This window comes from Crocodylus siamensis, chromosome 6, assembly GCF_052110815.1.
Source record: "Crocodylus siamensis isolate JL-2025a chromosome 6, ASM5211081v1, whole genome shotgun sequence".
NCBI lineage: Eukaryota > Metazoa > Chordata > Crocodylia > Crocodylidae > Crocodylus > Crocodylus siamensis.
This window is the reverse complement of record NC_143400.1, coordinates 66,290,438-66,296,071: the sequence shown is the minus strand read 5'-3', so window position 1 is coordinate 66,296,071 and position 5,634 is coordinate 66,290,438.

Sequence of the window (5,634 nt, the reverse complement as noted above, 5' to 3'; positions counted from 1 at the left end):
CCAAAAACAGCACAGTAAAAGACTTCTCAGCAAGGCAATGGAATGGATTTGCAGTTTCTACGCCAAATCTGGAAATATGCTGAACCAGATAAATCAGTAAATTAAAGGACGTTGGCTGGTCCAAACTGCAAAAAATCCTACTCTGGTAGGAAATGCTGATTGTGATTTTTTTTGGCACTGATTTCTGTTCAGGCATGTTATGGCAAGCATTTGTAGACTGAACTTTTGGTGGGAATGTACTTGTGGAACTAGCTTTAATTTAAAGTGCCCCTTCACCATTTTTCCATGGGGGGATGCTGATACATATAACACTGGAGTCTGGTGGAGAGTGATAATTACCATGCTCTAGCAGACTCTATTAATCTAGTCTGATCCAATGTACTGTAATTACAGCACATCAGAGCAGCCTCCCTGCATATGTATAGGAGCCCAATGTGTCCACTCACATTTTTTCTTGTTATTTTAGAAATGGGTGTAATCAGTGTTTTCTGCACCTGGGGCAGAGGTGGGAGGGAAATAGAGAAGTTGTGCCAAACATCAGAGAACAAGTGAGGGGGAGAAAGATAGAAGAGGGAAAAAGCAGAGGCAAACACAGAAAGGTCTTAATTCACAGCAGCAGTTGCTGCTGGAGCTGCCTTCCTACACATTGCCTGGGTAGGGCTGATCCCATGCACCCTGCCTAACTGCAGCTGCTGGTATGCAGGCTGCCTAGGAGCTGCCATTCTGACTCCCACTTCTAACTGTTGCCTTGGACTGGTGCCCCCTTGCCTAGAAATATGAAGTCTAAAACATCAAAGTATGTGACATTACATAAAGTTATAGCCCTATCCATTCCTACTTCTGTTTTTCATATGGTTTGCAAATTCATAGGGGCTAAATAAAAGACAACAATCTGGGAGGAGATGGACTAATTGTGTTTGCCATCTAATTTTTTTTAAATCCTCAACAAAATATCTCCTTTAGAAAAATAATTAGTATGCAAGAGGCAGATGTAACCCAATACATGACTTTATTTCAGAGCCAGTAACTGTGACTTTTTACCCACTCCCAAAGCATCTCACAACAAAAGGTCAAAACTAGACTTGAAAACACTAAAATGAAAAAAATCTGTGCTTTGCTGGTAATGTATTCCACATTCTCAGAAAGAATCTTTGAGTCTGTACATTAACTAAACCTTGCAAACATGTTTAATTATGTAATACATTAGCTTTTAACCCTAAAGAATGGGGGGGGAGGGGGGCATGATTCCCTGATGGTAATATATGTAGAATTACATTCTCAGATCATGTTCCAGTACTGGGCCAGTAGAAAAGGGGTAGAAGGAAGAGGGATGCTAACCCATCCTATTTTGAGTCCAAATCAAACAAAATATGTCTGGCCAGGAAACAACAACTGTTTCTTTTCTCTAAGGACTTGTCATTGTGATGCATGCCCTCTTCATCTTCAGGTTAATCTACTGCAACTCACCCTAACTTGGCATGAAAAGCAGCTGTTTATACAGCATGCAATATTATGTTGTGGGATATCGCACTAGGGCTCCCCTTACTTCCCTGGCTGTCTTTTCACTTCAGGGCTGAATTCAAAGTCTCAGGTCTAGTTTAAATGAGTTAAGACTCAGGCATCTTGGAGATTATCCCACTATCCACCACACACCAAAACAACTGTAGGTGAAATGTAGGTAGGACATAGCAGAAGTTCAAGTTTCAGCTTTCAGAGATTTGGATACAACATTCTCAATGGCAGGCCTCCAACTGATCTCCTGAGACAAAAAGTCAGCCTACATTGCAGACAATATTGAGATCTAAATCCAACACCCCCTTTTTTTGCTAAAGCTTTCTCAGTGGTAAACTAGTAACAATGAAGTATTATAGCCTACGTCCAACAGGGATGGAAGTGATTAAAAAGACAGCATGAAAAAGGAAAATGAGAAGTCAGAGAAAAAAAAGCATTGTTAGTGCAGGGGACATGCAAGAGCATGAAGCTGCAATACCGCAAATACTAGAAACAATGCTTCATGCCATTAGAAATCTGAGATACTTTGATGCTTAGCAACAAAATGTTTTTAATTTGCTGGCTTTCAGGTAAAAGAATAAGGGCTCTTTTCTGGCTTTTACAAGTAGAGGCCAAGCTAAGGGAGATGTAGGGGTGCTGCAGAGCATCATTAGTCTCTTAGAAGCATTCTGCATTATTCATTTGGGTTGCTTCCAGAAGCTATTTGGCTCCTCCAAGTGGGAACTTTGATTTTGAACATGTACTCAAACTTCAGTGGGCATCTGGGCTATTTGCAGATGTGGAAGTGAGTTTGTCACAGCTTACCCCCTTCCCCAGCCTTTCCTTTCTCTCCCTATTTGGGAGGTGTTGTTAGTTTTAAACATACCTGAACCTAGTATGCCATAAGGACAAGAATGAAGTCTGTAGCTTTTCCATTCATCATGGTGCAGGGCATTGGGATTTTACAGTAACTTTTCTCTCATCCACACATATAGCCACAGTCTAGATCTAAATTTGCACCTTACTCATTCAGATAGCCCATGATATTTTGCATTCTTTATCCCATTTCAAGGACACTGAAAGCAATGCACACAATTTTCTCAAGGGCAGAATATAATTTCTCCATGAATTCTACAAGAACACTATTATACAGATATGCGGAGTATATGAAAAAGCCCAAGAATCTGATGTGTAAATGCTAGCAGAATAGGAAACAGATTTCTTCACACATCTTATGGAAATCAAACAATTTAGTTCAAATGTAGTATCAACCAGCTTTGTGTATGGAGTAGGTAGAGCTGGAGTTAGCCCTGAGAAACTAGAGGCTTATTCTGCACAATTAGTTAAGAGAAAATTTTGAGCAAAATCAATGGCCTCTAGAATGGCTGTGTATCTTAGTTTGTGACAAGGAGAATAAAGGATAACAATATGTGCACATGCAACAGTAGAGAAGAAACCCAGTACTCTGTCAGAACCAATAACAATAGTTTAAAGTATTACTTGAAGTTAGCCTGACATGAAAAAGAAAATGAGCTCACCTCATAAGTGGAACAATATGCCTTGTGTAAAAGGGGTCATGGCTCACAGTCAGCAGCCCAGCTGCAGGTGGTTGAAAGAGGATTACCTGCTGCCTAGGAGGACTGAGCCAGCTGATGGGGATGATTGGAAGGCCCAGAGGAAATTAAAAGTTCCCAGGGAAGAGAGGAAAAGGTAAGGTGGTGAGGAGACAACACAGAGCTAGGATTACTTTCTCAGGGCCTGGGAAAGGACTGTAGTATGTCAGTTAATGCCTTATTGTTTATGTATTTGGGGGGTTTTTGTGATTACATTATTTCCTGTGGGGACAAGTTGGACCCAGGGAAAATTAAACTGGCTGTAAAGAGTGACAACCTGCTACACCATGTTTACTGTAAAAGTCATCTCCAAGGAGCAAGGATCCTGGACTCTTTAAAAGACCCAAGCCCTTGGAATACCCACGAGAGATGAGGAAATGAAGCAGTTGGATATGTTCTGTTTTATCTATATCTGTATATTTCTTATGATATCTAAAGAAAAGAGTAATTGTGGCAGGAACCTTTAGAAAGTCTGTGTATTATGTGCTTCAGCTATCATATGTCCCTAGAAAAGTGAATGGTAAACTAGAATTTCCACACAACTGAAGATCTGGGAAAGGTATTTCAGTGAGCTAGCACTGAGATCCCTTTTCCAAAATTTATACCCAGAAAGTTCACTAAAGAGGCCAAAAAAGAGAAATGATAGTAGATCTTACTCAGAGAAAGGGTAGCTTACAAGTGTATGGATTCATGGTAGTGGGACCAAGTACAACAGCCTGGCGAGTCTTAAGTAGGGCAGATTTACAGAGGTTGTGAAACCCAACTTGTGAATAATGCACTAACACTTCAGGGTAAGACCTAAAGAATACTAGGTACCACTCCCAGTCAGAGGTTATACTTCAGAAATCCAAAGAATCTAGGATTTCTTAAGTGAAGCTATCTTCAGAATAAATGCAGATGGAAGCCTCATAGTACAACTTTAGTTTGGTAGGATGAGGTGGAAGGTCTGTTTAATTCCCATTGTCTTACCTTCTTACCTACCTTTTCCTTTGCAAAGGATGAAATTAGTAGTGATTATTTTGGCTCAAGAGTTGGGGAAATTTAAATAATTACTATTGAATTCAATTTCAGATTCTTGTCTGTTTTTTTCCTCAGTGTAGTCAGTTTATACCTATACAAGTGTTTAGCACTAACATGTTTTCAGATAGAAAGCATACTAGTCCCATACTGTATGTACATTTTTTCATGAAATCCTAGCTCAATAACATGCAATAAACATCAGCAAAGGACTTCATCCATAACACATAGCATCTTCCATTTTGCAACAGTTACCAAGAGGAGGATGCTGGTAATTATGTCATTGGTCATGTTTAGAAAATTATGTTTACAGAGATTTATCATGCAAGCTGGCACTTCAGTACTTATCAGTTGGATGTCACCTGTGCACTAGTGGCAATTCAGTGCATATTGAAATAGCTCCTTTCTCAAAATCTTTGTGCAGATTTTGGATAACATGGAAAAAAGAAATAAGCCATAAAGAAGAACTGCAGAAGTGAAAAAAAATTGCCTCAAATAAACACTATGGGTGCCTACACAAGCAGTGAGGCTGCTCTGATGCATTGTAATCACAGTATGTTGGAGCAGACTCAAGACTGCTGGAGACTGGTAATTACCATGCTCCAGTAGACTCCAGCATCTCATGCATCAGTGTCCCCACACTTAAAAATGGCTGTGGGGGCACTTTAACCAAAGTTCATTCAATGAGCTTTAGTTAAAGCACCCCCGCCACCATTTTTAAGCATGGGGATGCTGATACACAAGGCTCTCCAGGCACTTTATTTAGAGTGGCTCTCAGAGCCACTCTAGTTAACATTCCCACCCCACCCCCCTCACCCTACTCCTGGAGCATGTATATAAATGCCCTATTATATGCTATTTAGAGACTATCCCACAAAAGAAGGTAGAAAGTCACCCAAATTGCTATCCAGCCTCAGTGAAAGTGTATTTCAATAGGATTCCCACAATTACAAAATGTTGTCCAAGAAACTATAAAAACAGAAATAGTTCACAAGGGGAAAACTTCACATTTTTATGTTCTTTACGGGCCATACCCATAATGATAGAAAACTTCATGGATGCTGTCATCTTGACTACTAGAATCTTATCAACCTTTTCAGTGGAGACAGCCCCTCTATGATATGAAAATCTTTCAGTGGAAAAGTTCATTTTCAAAGGGAATTACAATAATGAAACATTTTGCCTTGAAGACAGACAAGTGATCTAAGGACCTTTGAAGACGACATTTCTGTTTTGTGATTTGTCTCTTTAAAAGAAAAGACCCTCTCATGAGCAATGTGATATTTTTTATCTGAAAAGTGGAACTGCACATAACTATAATATTCTAAAGAAGTTACCATTTAATTAAGTCTATATAAGAATTTAATCATGAGTATACACATTTTGTTAGGAGAGTCGGGCTTGGTGACTGTGAAACTCAGAGACTGAGTTTGCTATTGCAATGGAAATGTATTCTTTTTGGTAGCTGTGCACATGAGAATTCTGGACCAAACTGTGATCCCACTAAAGTCAA